This window comes from Mustela lutreola, chromosome 11 (genome assembly GCF_030435805.1).
Source record: "Mustela lutreola isolate mMusLut2 chromosome 11, mMusLut2.pri, whole genome shotgun sequence".
NCBI classification, from domain to species: Eukaryota; Metazoa; Chordata; class Mammalia; order Carnivora; family Mustelidae; genus Mustela; species Mustela lutreola.
Genome location: NC_081300.1, coordinates 45,327,566 through 45,344,188, shown reverse-complemented (window position 1 = coordinate 45,344,188; position 16,623 = coordinate 45,327,566).

Here is a 16,623-nt window from a genome sequence, read left to right as displayed (position 1 = left end):
CTACGCTGAATCTTCGGCTCAACTGAATGCGCCAAATCTCTTGTCATGTGACACATTAAAGAACTGAAATTCAGCTGCCTGTCTCTCCCTCTCTAGAATGTTGACAATTCTGGAGCAGTCTCTTCCAAAACCTGACCACGGATAAGGATAAAATGCATGCCTTACTTAAAAACAGCATGAATAACAGGTCCAGTAGAACCTTGAGCTAACCCTGTAAGCCAGGCATTTGACAGCCTTTCCCCCAAAATATCCAGGGTGAGGTGTACCACTGTGGGGTCCAAGCAGACCCAAAAAGTCATCATTTCAAAAAAACCACATGTAAACAGGTTCAGAGAGTCAGAAAGAAAAATTTAAAGGAGGAAGAAATGTTAAAGACAGGTACATTTAGGAAAGGAAAAATTCCAAAAACAGGATTTGTAAGTCTCCCAAAAACCAATTCCAAGGGAAAATGGGGAAATTTATTGATCAAAAAGGAGCAACAAAAGAAACTGAAAAACAAAATGTAAGTGAGGTTGGAGCACAGAGAAACCAGGAAATCTTCTAAGGGTAAAAAAAAAATCAGAAAATCTTTGTATCTTTGCTAATTGGATAAGCAAGAATACCCCCATCATTTTCCCTGGTTTGATCATATGCACTGATTTGGTCACCATTTTTCCTTTATATTTTTCCTTTACATTTTCATTTTTCCTTTATATTTTCTAACCAAACTATTTTCTCTTTTACAAACTGTTTATTAATAACTGATGCTCACTTATCTACTCCTTTTCTTATCAGTGTGTCTGAACCCTGTATAGAGTAAAAGTCATTGTATTTATTGTGCCTGGGAGAGCTCCACTTAACAACAGAGTTATAAGCCAGAGATAGATATACATGTACATATTTACTTATTTACAAATGTATGTGTAATGACTCTTAATTCTGATCCATTTTTCAAACTCATCAACACACAAATAGGCATTTTTGGAAGCTGGAAGATTCCAGATAGGTCACTCACGTTGTAGTAAATATTTAGTCAATGTGTAAGGGGTAGCACGTAGAGGTAGCAGTCAGCATCTGAGAAATTGGTAAGCGTCCTGGGTACACTGAAAAATGGTGGGACGTGATAAAATGGAATTCATTTGGGCAAGTGAGGTATTGGTAAAAGCCACTGGCTATCTGGAGGACCTGGGAGGGATTCGTAAAATTCAGACATGGTAGAAAAATTTGAGAGTCACAGTGATTGACAGCCTTATCCTGAGTTTTCATTACCAGCTTAAAGGCATACATTGAATACAGGATCCCTGCAGTATACTTGTTACAGCCAAGGCTGAGTCACATTTCTAAATCCTATTTCATTCATTCTGGTCTTCATTTAACTGATATTTATTGGATCCCCAGTATGTGCCAGATCCTGAGCTAGGCGCTGGGTAAATATTACTCCGTAAGATAATCAAAGTCTCTGTCCTGGTAGAGCTTACTCTCTAGTGTAAGTGAGACAGACAACAGACAAAGAATAAATGAGTAATACAAATTGTGATAAGTGGTAGGAAACAGAGTACGGTGATAAAAGTAATAGGACCCCCGACATATATACACACTCATATGTGCACACACACATATCGTGAGGAAAAAAATGGAAAATAAGATGTGTGAGAAAAGGCTAAGGAAGGAAGAATATTCCTTTGCCTGCAGGAGTAGTGAAGGAGCTAAAAATGGTCCTGAAGAACTCAGAGGGCTACCCTCATCCCTCATGGATGCCCAAGGTAAAATGAACATAAATAGGTAGCATATTAAATATATCAGTCACCTATTTTAAAAAACAGTATCTTCAAAAAACAGGGAAGTTAAAATATTTCTCCTCTGATAACATTTTAAAGGGGGAGGTTTTCTTTTATCTGAGATTAGCCTCCCACATGTTCAGAGAAGAACAAACGGTTTTTAAAATGTCTGCCGGCTCAGGTCTGTTTTTCTCCGAGTTCCTCTTAGTTTGTCCTTCTTTCCCTCTGATTCTTTGAACAATTATCCCAAGCAGCCCCTTGATAGGAAAAAGCCTGGTTGAGTATCATGAGGTGAGGGGGCTTCTATTCTGACCCTTCTGGATCCCAGAATCTTGATTTCAAATTTTCAGTTGCTTCTATTCTATTCAGATATCCTGCTTTAATCATTTCTCACAAGATTCCTTAACCTGGAATTATGTTGAGACCACCAGTGATTAGGTGAAAAGTAATGAAGCCACACTGCAATAAAAAATTACCAAAGCATGTATACATATCACTAGATATTATTCTTAAATATGTATTATTGAAGAATATTTATTTGAGGGGCACCTGGGTGGCTGAGTGGGTTAAAGCCTCTGCCTTTGGCTCAGGTCATGATCCCAGGGTCGAGCCCTGCATTGAGCTCTCCGCTCAGTGGGGAGCCTGCTTCATCCTCTCTCTCTCTCTGCCTGTCTCTCTGCCTGCTTGTGACCTCTGTCTGTCAAATAAATACATAAAATCTTGTTTTAAAAAAGTATACTTATTTAAGAATATTTAAGATATTATATTTAAGAATATTTATTTAAGGTATTAATATTATTTAAGAATATTTATTTAAGAATAATATCATTAGATATGGCTGTGTGAATAGCTGTATGATTTTCCTCCCCCACTATGGTATCGGAAGGTGACACATATTGACATTCCTACGAGGCACACTTGTGGGTAGTGGTAGGCATGGATGCAAGGAGAGAAGGGACATACCCTCCAGTCCCACTTCAAAGATGAGAAAAACTGAAGCTGTAAGATTGCTTTGCAGAAGGTTCTGAGATGATTCGAGGCGAGGAAGAGATTTTAGATATAACTCTCTCAAAGTGTTACCCTCTAAACAAAGTGAAGGAATGAATGCCCATTTCCAGTTGGCACTGGAGAGTCTCCAGGGTTGCGGATTGGAAGTTTGCTTTAAAAATTCTAAAGCAATAATCCTCTGGAAATACAGTTACGGCACACTAATTAATGTGTTCCAGTGTCCCTCCGTTTCAGTCACCTCCAGAGCCTGAGATTGTTAGAACCACTTAGCTTTGCTTGGCAGTGCTCACCCTTAAGAATGGGAGCCCTGGCGGTCTTTCTGACAAGCCAAGGCATAGATGTCTGTCAGCTGACATGAAAAGGACCCTTCTGTGAAATGTATTTAATACTTAGTGTTTTATTAAATGGTATCGAACATTCTTTTTCTCTCCATCTCTTCCCTTCCCAGTCACATCCAATTTTTTTTTTTTAAATCAAGGCCACCTTCCAGAGCTGCTGCCAGTCCCATATTTTGTGATTTTAAACGTGTTCTCTGCTGTAATTTAAAAGATAACTCATTCCTATTTCCAACATCTAATGTATTTCCTTTTTTTTTTTCTGAAAGCAATATACGTGTGTAATTAATAAACAATTTAGTATGTTGAGGAACCTAGGAACTTGGCAAATGTTCTGGGGATATGAAATCTCAGGAAAAGCAGCACATTATAAGAAATAGTAAGTAATTACTTATGTAAGCTTTCTTTTTAAATTCTAAGAACATTAACTACTAATTACCTACTAATTACCAGTACTTCAGCAGGTGTTTGCACTTAACTGTAGGCTAAAGCCCCTGTGAAAAACAAACCCCTCACAGCCACTCTCAAGATCAAAGCTGAGTCCCACTGGACCTCGAAGCATGCCATAGTTTCGGCAAAACTGGTTAGGAGCCAACTTGCTCACCACTTGGCTACATCGGGTAAAAAATCAGCGCGCTTGTCAGTTTGCCTCCCCTCTTGTTGCCCAAATGCAATCGTTATTAACAAGCGTGAAGGACTGGCCGGAAAGGCAATGCAAGATACACGGTGACGAGAGTCTTCATCAGACGTGCCTCGGTCCCATTTCTGGCTGAAGCAGCCCTCCGAGGGCGACGAGCCTAGAGCATCCCCTAGCCACCGCCCCACGGCCCTTGCCTGAATCTGCAGTGAACATGCGTGTGTCTCCCTGCTTTTCATTCTCTTTATCTGGGGATGAGAGCAATCGTGGAGATTCTTTCCAACTTACCAAGGGCAGATGCTCTGATCCTCCATTTCTCAGCATTTCAAAAACTCAAGCTGGGTGTCATTCACGAAGGACCTGGAATGGCTCCACAGGACAGCAGGTCCCCACAGTCACGGACAGGGTCGAGTGTGTCTCTCAAGAGTTCACAGTTTTGTCTTCAGGACACCTCAGTGGTACAAGCATTGCCCTCTGTTGATGCAGAGAAGGCAGCAACGGAGAGGTGGTGTCTGCTGGCTGGGTCGCACCTTACCAAACATAGGACAGTCGGGTCTGCCCAGGATACATGCTTAGGCAGCCACATCTCGCCTTTTGCTCCCTCTCTTAGGTTTCTGTGACCACCATAACAAAGCCCTATAAGCTTGGTGGCTTCAAACAACAGGAACTTATTCTCTCAGAGTTCTGGAGAGCAGAAGTCTGAAATGAGTGCTATGGGTGGTGCCAAGTTCCTTCCAGAGTCTCCAGAGAAGAATTCGTTCCTCGCCACTCATGGCTTCGGGGTGGCTACAAGCGTTCCTTGGCTTGTGTCTGCATCACTCCAATCTCTACCTCCGTGGTCACTTTCTCTCCTCTTCTTCGATCAAATCTTCCCTGCACATACCTTATAAAAACACTTGTCATTTGATTTGGGGCCACTTAGATAATCTAGGATGACCTCATCTCAGGGTCAAGGTAATTAATATCTGCAAAGTTACTTTTTCCCCAAATAGGATCATATTCACAGATTCCGGGGGTTGGGAGGTGGACACATCTATTGGTGTCCCAACCATTTAATCCACTTCAGTCCCCTAAATGGTCTTTCACCCATTAATTTATTTATTCAACAAATTGTATTGAGCCTTACAATATTTCGGCATTATTTCAGGTAGGGATGAATCCACAAGCAAGACAGATAAGATCTCTGCCCTCAAGGAGCTTAACTATTATAATCCTCCCCCTCTGTGTGTTCTGTCCGTCCATTTCAAATATACACATTTTCTTAGAATCTGAAATGTGCAATTGATATTCAAAACACACACAAGTCTTGGAAATCCAGTTAAACCCTAGCATGTTGCAGGTTAGGGAAACAAGAGACAGGCATGAAAAGTTTCTTTTCAAGTTTTCAGGAGCACAAGAAAAGAGAAAAGCATAGATGTGCAAATTTTATAAATTCATTTTACAATGTAATTGAAATGCCAAAAGATTGAAGAATTCAATGTTGATGAAGAAACGGATATTAGTGCAATGAAGAACAGCTCTGTCTTTGTCAGCCGACCGTCTTTTATATGTCACAGGCTGTCACTTTCTATTGCGTTTCAACTGACTAATTACCTCAGTTTATTAAAACTGAATATGAATTCACATATTTTACTCTCCAAGCCTTCAAGTGCTCCTGTTATCATGAGCTATTACCTGAAGATCTATCCCAAAGTTCTGAGGTTTCTCAGGTGAGCACATAAGTAGGCCCACATCGATGGGGGTTTGTAGAAGGATGGCCATATTGGAACGGAACCATCTGCTGGTGGCTGCATACGACTGCATGTGTTAGTCTGAAGTGAGGCAACCAAGCCCTGCAGCCATGAGGGAAGAGGTGGGGAGCAGGACTGGACTGGCACAGATGAAAACTATGCCTCTAATGGAGGGCTGCTTTCCGATCAGATGTAATGACCACAGGTAATCAAAGAAAGGGACCATCAATTAGTTATATTGCCGTGTCTGAAAGCACCTCAACTGCAAACTATACACTTACATTTTAAAAGTGTGTTGGGTCCTGGCGGGGTGGGTGGAGGGATGATTCTTGGTGGTGATGGTGTTTTGTGTGTGTGCGTGTATGTGTGTGTGTTTTGGGAAGACTGGGGGTTGTTTTGTCTTTAATCTGGAACCACACAGCAGCGCACTTGTAAGTACAATGGAAGGGACCATGTTTGCAAAAATTTAAGTCTGCCTCAGATGAAAAAGCAAATGTCATCAGACCACAGTTGTGTCTATGTGATTATAAGCTTCAGGAGAGGCATGATCAGAGAAGTAGATTCAAAAAAGTAAAAATAAAAGAGAAAAATAAAGAAAAGCAGATTCTAGAGATGAGTACTTAGCACTTGGATCTCCAGCACCGTCCCAGAAGCCATTTGAATTTCAGTTGGACTGTATCAGATAACGCGCTGGAAGGAGCAAAGGTGGCCACTTAGTACTTTGCAAAAGTTCTATCCAGGCTTTTGAACTGCAGACCTGCTGATGTCACAGTCATTCTGGGCCAGACAGGTGATGTGGTATGGGAGTGGTCAGAAATTCTAGGTCATGTTTTCCTAAATCACCAGCAGTAGTCAATGTTTGGGGGGGGGGGGGGAATCACACAACAATACTTTGGGAAGTTATGGAGATGGGGAGAACCAGCAAACAAAACAACGCCGGGTCACAGAGGAAAATGCCACTTATCCTTGGCTCTAGTTACAAATGCCAAAACAGAATACTCAGGAAAGGGAAGGGGCTTGTTTTTTCCTTAGCAGATTTAAATCATTTGTTCAGAAAAGGGGTCATTGTGTGCTTTTCCACAGTCGTTCATGCTACGTCATTCCAATCAGAAGGTTAGTGTACACCTCAAAGTCGACGAGGAAAACGTTTACCAAACCAGGGTGCCATCTTGGCTTCTGGTCAGCAGTGATGCCCGGCTGAGTGCCTCCCCTGCGTCAAGCCTTCTCCAGAGCACCAAGTGCCTTCAGGCCTGACTCAGGCAGTCACAAGTGCAGCTTGCTCTGGGCACTATTTTTAACAAAAACGAACCAATGTTTTTAAAAATCAAGGTATCTGTCCATAACATTCTCAATTTCCAGCCTCTTTTGAAAAATCTGCAGGTGTAGCCCCACTGTGCCAAAACTCCCACAGAACCCCAGTCAGCACAGCAACGTGTCAGCTGCCTCTCTCCCCAAGATAAGCACCCTTACCTGCAACAGCCCTCACCCCCCACATCTCACTTGTGAATATTCCTGATGGGCTTTAGGAAGTTAGGAGTCCGCATATATGGGGTGGCCCTGAAAGGCCTCCCCAAGTCCCTCTTCAACAACACCCTGCTTTAAGGATGCACCTTGCCCCGGGCCTCCTTCCAGATGTGCTCACGTGGGCGTTGCTGTTCCAGACCTGCCCCAGCCCGAGCACTGTGCCTTTTCCCGAGTCCCTAGAGGACCGCCTATCTCAGCAGGGCTGTGAGGGACTTTCTCACCAACAGACTCTGTTTTCCAAATAATATTTTACTTGGAATCCCAAAATGCTAAATAGATAAAAGGAGAACTACTCTGTTTATATCTGGGACACCTGAATCCTGCCTCCCTCCAACTCCCCTAACCACTACCCACCAGCCCCTCAAATAGCTCCTGAAACACCTTGGTGGAAGCCCCTAAAATCCCCCAAAGCACTGATGTATCTTTTGTTTGGTATCTTTGATAGATGGCTCCATGATATTAGTCATTTGATATATTCTGTGTTCTTTTAGTAAATTGTTCCTGAAGAGCTGGGCCTTGTGCTAATGCATTTCGGCACATAGAACATGTGAAGTAAACCTTGCTGAGCCTCTTCTCTGCCATGTTTTGGGAGAGCTATGACTCCTGAGTGAGGCAGGCTGGAAGTTCCCTCACCAACAGAATGTCCTGCTGAAATGGGCCTGTGGAGAACGACACTGAGACAGCGGCCAAGACAGAAAGCGTACAGCGTCTCATTTGCTCACTTGTAGGGAGGGCTCTGGACCCATCCCTCGCTCCAAGGTCCAGCCCCATCTGGGCAGTGTGAAATAATCACTGCGGGAATGGGAAAAAACAAACACACCACTGTGTGGGTAATGTTCTGTTTCCTGATCGTGTCTCTGCTTAGATGGGTTGTTCAGTTTGTGAAAATTCATCGAGCTCTACACTTACGATTTGTGCAATTTTCTGTACGTGTGTTTTAGTCAACAAAAAATAAAGAAGAGAAGAGAAACAATTGAGTACGAATCTTTTATTCACTGTTTCCTAGATTGAGACACATTGGGTGCCCACTGAACTTCCCCCCTTGCTCAGGGCCAGGACTGGACCTGTTCACATATCTGTTGCCACTGTCTGACTCAAGGGCTGCCCCCACAGGAAGGGGAAGCATGCTCCTGTTGAATAAATGAACGTGGCTTTGGCATAGCTCAGTACAGTGAGATTGGTTCCATCTCTTCTCCACATATCTTTTTATAATCCAAGCATCTAGGCAGCCAGTTGTCAGCTGCTAGTTCTCCATAACCCTGGTCTCCCATCCAAGTGATAGGCAGGGGTGAGAGTTCTGTCCTAAGCCTTTGCTGTCACAGAGCTTTATCTGGATACTGATGAGTGTGCACCACACCACTGTGCTAAGAGCCAGGAAGACAGAGAGGGAAAATATGATGTGTTGAAGGAATCATCTATAGACACAAGTTGTCAGAACCATGGAGGATCTGCCATAAGACTTAGGAACAAAGCACCATGGCAACAGCTCTTAAGTAAGTCTATCTAGAGAAGTCCTGGGCATTTTCCCAGAAGGAGATGACATGTGATCTGGGTGGGAGTTCACCAAGTGACGATTTCAGTTTCTGCTAATCATCATTTATGATGTGAATGGTTTTCTATCCTTCTTCAAAAACAGCTCCTCTTGGACTCCTCCAGAGAAAGAAAAATCATTGGGCTCCTCTTCCAATCCAGCTCAGAGTTGCACTGCAATCATTTGGAAAGTTCTAGCCTTTCTTAACCTTCAGCTTCTGACTGGTGAACATATATGAAAAAATTATTGTATATTGTGTCATTCATGAGAAAGCACGATGTCAAGCAAGTCAATATTCTACTATTTCAGCAACATACATTCAAATGAAAGGTGTGCTGAGCAGAATAATAGCCCTTGAAAGGCATCCACAGCCTAATCCTGAAACTGGCGAATGTGATAATAACACGCAGGCAAAGGGACTTTGCAGGGGGAATTATGATTGGACTTTAAAATAGATAGGCTATTCTGGATTGCCTAGGTGCACCCAATGTCACCAAAGGAGCCCTTCAAAACAGAGACAGAAGAGGAAGTCAGAGAATCCTGAAGCAAGACAAGGACACAATTTGCCATGGCTGGCTTTAAAGATGGAGGGGCCCTGTGTCAAGGAAAAGGGCCCTTCGTCCCACAATTGCAAGGAACTGGATCCCACCAACAATCTGAATGAGCAAGGAAGCAGATTCTTCCCCAGAGCCTCCAGACAGGAGCCCAGGCCAGACAGCACTTTGATTTCAGTCTTGGAAGGCCTTGAGCTGAGAATCTGGACAAGTCCACTTGGCCTTCTGATCCATAACACAGCAGGGAGGTTGTCTTAAACTGCTCTAGTTGTGGTATTGCAGCAGGCAGTGACAGAAGGAATTGGAGAAATGTCCAAAGTACAAGTCAGGACAGAAAATGCAGGACCCCCTGAGCAGAGCTACGTGTACAGAGGGCCTAAAGGGAGCCAGAGAGGGCAGAGCCTAGAGCAGGTGTGGAGGGGAGGGAGCCGGCCCCTTGCCTGTCTCCCTACTCAGACACCCACTGGCCGGTCCTTTCCTATCTCCCTCTCTCCAGTTAAAAACACCGTGGTAAAAACAGGACAGTAGGAGGTCAGCAGTCCCGTGGAATTTAAGGAGCACATAAAGTGCTTCCTTGCCTGGAAAGATTTTTATCAAACAGTACATACAATTCTAGCATTAGAGATTCACTCTTTTGGGTTTGAAGAGCACTTCTGGGAGGGGTCATACCTAATAGAGCAACTGCTAGCTCCTTCACAGAATCACTCTCCGGTTTGGCAGCTGGGCTCTGGGCAAGCAGATACAGGACATGGCAGGAAAGAGAAGGACAAAAGTGAAGAAAGCAAGAAAGACACAGAGCTAGCGGAGCAAGAAGAGAACTGAAAAAAGTTGTCTCTTCCATGGACTGTCTTGCTGCCAACCAAAAATAGGATTTGCTCAAGTACCAAGCAAGAGAACACACATGCTGTATGAGAGACAGCTGCCTTGTTTCTGTCTTCCCTGTAATTCTGAGACAGAGCATAGTCCCTCCTCTTGAACTGGGCCGGCCTTAGCAAATTTCTTGAACAGTAAAATGCAGCACAAGAGATGTTCTTAGATTTCCAAGGCCAGATGATAAGACTTACAGGATCTTCCTGGGTCTTCTGAAAAACTTATTCCAGGAGCTCTGAGCCACCAAGAAAAATATCCAGCAACTGTGACACGGCCAAGCTGGGAGGTGACACGCAGAGGCTTGGGTCAGCTCCTTCCACCGAGCCCAAGCCTTCCAGCCATTGCTGGAAGTTCCCAGGCCCTGGAGTGCAGCTGCTGTCCCCACCTGCTGAAAGTCACTGAGTGGCCTCAATCTATGGCACCCAAGCAGGAGAACTACACAGGAAAGCCCTGCCTGAGTTCTTGGTCGCAAAATTGCAAGGTACAATAAGTCGGTTGTTGTTTTAAGTTACTAAATGCTGAGGTAGTTTGTTATGCAGCAATTGATATCTGGAATAACAAGGGAGGTCTGGTCTCCTTCCAGCTTCATTTGGGGTTTAGAAATAAAGGCCACAAAAGAAGACAGCTAATCTGCCATCCTCATAGGAGAGACCCGAAGCCCCAACCCTTCCTCCCCTCGTACGGACCTTCCCAAGGAGAATGTCATGGGAAGAGACACATGTCTCAACCCCAGAATCTCTGCCCCAGACACCTGCTAATGCTAGTGTTAACTCAGAGGCCCGAAGGCAACAAACACCACCTGTCTGTTACAAATCCATCCTCTGAGAAGGGAATTGCACAGATGCAGCAGCCCCAGCCTCATGGCACAGGGCTCCTCGGTGACCCGGAGGCCACAGCTGCCCTCATATCAACGGAGTGAATTCTCCCAGGAACGGTACTCTGTGTGCCATTATTTGAGGAAATATCCCTGGTTTAATTCACCTCTCTTAGCCACTTCAACTATTAAATAACTTGCAACAAAGTGCAGGATTTCCTTAATGTAACAATTACATGGCACTAAGTAGTCTTATACCTACTGGGTTTTCTGTTCCCTCTGTCGCCGCCTGGATGAGAGCATAGGGGCTCCCACTCTTTTCACAGGGGGCGGGGGGCGAGGTATGTGTGGAGTTGGGGCACCTGCCACAGCCACAGAAACTCTGTGACAAGGGTTATAAGTCCGGGGGGGGGGCACCCACTTCAATTTGCTTTGCATTCACTGGAGGGCCCCCCAGATGGGCTCCTCTTGAAATATCCCTGTCTCATTGTGGAAAATATTAACTTCTTACTTGGCACTGGTACCTTTGCAATGTAGAGCAGAAGACTATCCGGCTTTTTATGAAACATGGGAGGGTCCCTTGGACATGAACCCTGCCTCAGTTCAGCACTCATTAAGGGCCTGCCACATGGGAGGTGCTGTAAGGTACAGAAAGGACTCAGCCACCATGCTTGCCCAGGAAGAACCCACAGCCTAAGGGGAGATCATCCTTTACCACTGTCCCCTGAAAATCTCTGCCTTCTGCCAGTTATCAGGTGCAAGGGGTTGAAGATGGAAGAAACAGTAATGAACGTAGAGCCGGGAGTTTAGACGACTGGCCTCTGGCATGCACCCCAGCATGGAGTGTGTGAACTTCCCACTGGGCCCAGCTCTGGTCTGGGGTTCCTCATCTGACCCACGCTGATGCTCTCCCGGCCACATGTGCATCACAGATAGTCACAAGAGTAAAATACAATGTCGTCTGGTGAAAGTCATCTAAAAAGTACAAAGCTCCGAGAGTGCAAGTAGGAGCCTGGTGTGACAGAGCAGTTGGTTAATTTAAAGGCAGGGATCCCCGACACGGTGTTAACCCTTTGCGTGTCCCTCAGTCAAGCCAGCAGGCACCCCGTTCGTTCATTTAACAATGTGCCCTCCCATCATTTTCACCTCCATATTCTCGATTTCACCTTTCTCTCCTTCTCCTTCCATTTTCTATGAAAATATTGCAAGAAGCTCAGATGTGGCAAGGTCCCTGCCTAGCACATGCATATGCATGAGGTAGATCTCATGCCCCTTGGAGACACTGATGTCACAACTCTGGGGAAATGGCTAAGTAACCATGACAACATGGCGCAGTGTTGCATCTTGCTTGGGAGGGCTCCGAGGATGGCCAGCCCGTCATGCAGGCAAGACAGTGACATTCCCTCGGCAAGGAGTGCAGAGTGTCCGGGTGATGGCAGCCGGCCAGTGGTGACAGAGGGCCGTGACTGCTTCCTTCCATCTGGCCTCCCTGTCCCCACTCTGGTGCCTAGAGGGGAAGTCTGTGATTTATCAGGCTAAGCACTCCCACCTGGGAGCAATGGGAGACAGTCCCAATCATGGACACCCAGGGATGCCAGGACACATAGCCCACAGTCTTACGAGGTTGGGTCAGGGCCCTGATCTTTGTCAGTTTCTTCCTGTGTTAAACAGGTGTCACTGACCCAAGGGTACTGATTCCAGAAGAGTTTACTATTTTAAAGTCATTAACTAGATCAAGGAAACTCTGAAGTATAGACAAAGAAGAAAAGAGGCTGACCTCTGAATAGAAATCAGCCAACATGTGTAAGTGCTAAAAATGTGAGTTTTTCTCTTAAGCCACTTTTGTGTCAATAATAATAATTTAGTCACCACGTTATTGCCAAAGTGAACTTTCTCAGATAAACCCTCACCACTATATTTTCTAGACTTTTTTTTTTAAAATATGTGTTTTAGTGCCCCCATCATGTCCTATGGAGGTTTTGGAACCGTTTTATTCCATTTTCTCAGCCCCTCCCACTGCCAAAAAGTAATAATACAGTGAATACTCAGCATGTATACATTGTAGCAGTCAATTGCAGAAACATTTCCACTATTAAAAAATAATAATTTAATGGGGCCTCAGTGTATGAACATTACCCTATTGTTCTGGCCTATAATTTCAATAGCATTAAAAAAAAAACCTCCCTCACTAACAGGAAGTATATTGAGGGCTTATTCCAAATGCCATGCTCAGACAATTCAGTAACGTGTGAAGGAAAAGAAAGCAAACCACTTCAGCGAACAATAAACAATAAAACGTATGGGCAATCGCTGGGGAAGCCCAGGATGGGGTACAGATATCATCCCAGCTGGGTGGCTTTGTGAGCCCCACGGCATCAAGGACCTCTCTGCATAATAACACACTCTGTTTTCAAACCTAACTCTTCATAGTCCAAAGGACCACACCAAGTGCCCAGAGTTTTGGAAAGCAGCAGTTACGGGTGGCCCCTGAAGGCCCTGAGCAGAAGAGTGTCTCTGATAAGGGGGGCTTGGTTCTATCTAAGTCTCCCCACTGCCTCCACTGGTGCTGGCCTTTCTGCTCCCATCACCTGCTATAAGGCCATCTGATCACTGCCACTTATCAACTGTCCGGGAGGGTGATGATCTGACTACTGGCCAACTGCCAAAAGAGCATCTCTGGGCTCCAGACTCACAAATGTCAGGACAGTTCAGCTATTTTCACTACTTTATAAGAAGGGAGATTTACAAATAAATCCGTAAGCAAAACTATGATTCACAAGTAGACAGAGTTGCAGTACAGGCAAATGCAAGGGCCACATTAATCATTACCCTATAAACTGAAAAGATGACCTTCTGTCATTGTTCTGAGCAATACTTTTTTTTTAATCTGTTCACAGGCAAGGGCAACAAGACAAAAAATAAACAAATGGGACTACACTAAGCAAAAAGTTTGCACAACAAAGGAACCATCAACAAGACGAAAAAACAGTCCACTCAATGGGAGAAGATACTTGCAAATGATATAACCTATAGGGGGTTAGTCAAAATATATAAAGAACTCAAATCATTATTAAAACAACAACAAAAATCCAATTAAAACAGGGACAGAGGACCTGAAGAGACATTTCTCCAAAGAAGGCATACAGATGGCCAACAGACACATGAAAAGATGTTCAACATTACTTATCATCGAGAAAATGCAAATCAAAACTACAATGAGATATATTATCTCACACCTGTCAGAATTGTTATTGTCAAAAAGATAAGAAATAACAATCATTGGCGAGAATGTGGAGAACCTTGTCACAGGGAACCTACATGTACTGTTGGTTGGAATGCAAAGTGGTGCAGCCACTATGGAAAACAGTATTTTATATATATACATATATATATAAATTCTATATATATATATAAGTTTACATATATATTTCTCCATATATATGTGTAATGGAATATTACTCAGCCATTAAAAAAAATGAAATCCTGCCATTTGCAGCAACATGGATGGACCCAGAGGGTATTATGCTAAATGAAACAAGCCAGACAGAGAAAGAAAAATACTGTGTAATTGGACTTATATGTGGAATCTAAAAAAGGAAGCAAATGAGCAAGCAAAACAAAATAGAAACAGACTCATAAATATACAGAGAACACACTGGTGGTTGCCAGAGGAGAAAGGAGTAAGGGGATGGGCAAAATAGGGGAAGGGCATTAAAAGTCACAAACTTCCAGTCATAAAGTAAATAAGACATGGGGATGCAATGTACGGCATAGGGAATATAGATAATAATATTGCAACAACTTTGTATAGTGACAGATGGTAGCTAGACATGTTATGGTGATCACTCTGTAATGTACAAAGGTTGAATCATTATACACCTGAAACTAACATAATACTGTATGTCAACGACACTTCAATTAAAAAGAAAAAAAAAAAAGATTATGTTCCATGGTAAAATGTACTACCCTAAAAAGGGGAAATAGTCTAGGTTGCACTGGACACATGGTTTAGAATTTGAGACCACAGCAACAGCTGTGTATGGATGTGCAAACTCAAAATCAGCCAAACAATAAACAGAAGAGCCATTTATCATTTCTTCTCTCTTGAGACACTTCAAAGAGATGGTTTTTCTGACACTACTGCTACTGCTGATTTAGTATGCCACCTAAGCTTCCTACATACCAGGAAGGTTAGCCAGATTTCTGGTCCTGAGTCATCACTCTTTTTTTTTTTTTAAAGATTCTTATTTATTTATTTGATAGACAGAGAGAGATCACAGTAGGCAGAGAGGCAGGCAGAGAGAGAGGGGGAAGCAGGTTCCCCGCTGAGCAGAAAGCCCAATGTGGGGCTCGATCCCAGGACCCTGAGATCATGACCTGAGCTGAAGGCAGAGGCTTAAACCACTGAGCCACCCAGGCACCCCTCTTTTTTTTTTTTTTAAGATTTTATTTATTTATTTATTTGACAAAAAGATCATAAGCAGGCAGAGAGGCAGGCAGAGAGAGGGGGGAAGCAGGCTCCCCACCGAGCAGAGACCCCAATGTGGGCCCTATCCCAGGACCCCGAGACCACGACCTGTGCCTAAGGCAGAGGCTCAACCCATTGAGCCACCCAGGTGCCCCAACTCTTTTTAACACAGGTGGAATTCTAGGCTTCTGATGCAAATAGCCAAAATATGAGAAATTCTAAGCACTTTGTTTTGAGTCAAGGTTTTTAACTGCAAGTGAAAAAAGTTTATCCTATTGATTAATGAGAAAGTTATATTATGATAAGGTTATTGTATAACTTCCAGAATGGCAGGAGTAGAAAATAAGGCTTGGGGCTACTTTTTGGGAAACATACCCCCAACAAAACCTTGAACTGGTCTAACAGGAAATTAAGCTCCACTACTACCATCACTGAGCAGGAGATCTTGGATTTTCACTGAACCCTCTTCTGCATGAAGAGATTGGAGTTTTTCAGCACTGATTGCAGGCTTGTACCAAGAACTCAACTTTGCAGTCACCCCTCCTGACAGCTTCAACATGCAAACTTTTTGTCCATAGACTTATTATCCCAGAGTCACGAAGGGCTGCCACTGCTCTGGACACAATTCACATTCAAATCTGAAAGGAAAGTCAGAAAATGTTGCTAGTGATATTCCTTCTCTCATCCTCCTCTTTTATCAAGAGGCAGTAATTTTCCAGTAACTTTCAAGCAGACTTTCTTGTGCTTCTCATTATTCAGAACCTAGTTGTGTTCCCTAGCCTCTAACAATCTTCAAGGTAGTCTGGAAAAGAGGATGTCTATGAAATGGAGTTGAGTCATCCCTTAGGACTGGGCACACTGACAGTCTTTATAAACATGGGGTTCTGTTATTGTGTCTATGGAATAAGGACACCCCATTGGTTATGGAAACTTTGTTTTGCTTTCCACTGATCTCTTAAACTTGTTTACTGGTACAAGTTCTTCCTCTAAACATAATTAAAAAAACCTCAGGCAGGCAGACCTTTCTCATCACTTACATCACAATGTCTCAATTTTTAATTAGAATGCTCACTCCCCTGATATAGTCAAAACTTCAGTCTTCTGTTAAATCCTCCTTCATTTTCATTTTCTCATGAGTATCCCACATCTGGCCCACAGGAAGCATTTGTGCATTCTTTGCCCTGGAAAATTCTGAGAAAGCAGGTCTTGTAATATAACCATCTCTCTTTGGGCCTGTCAATCAGCAGCTACCAAGCCCTTACCTAATGCTTTAAATTTCTTAGATGGTTCACATGGCCTCCCAAGCTCAGGGAACACATATCAAGCTCTCAAATGGGTCACATTAAAGCTGCTCACAAGGCTGAGTGAGGGGGATATATCCTTTACCTTGCTCAT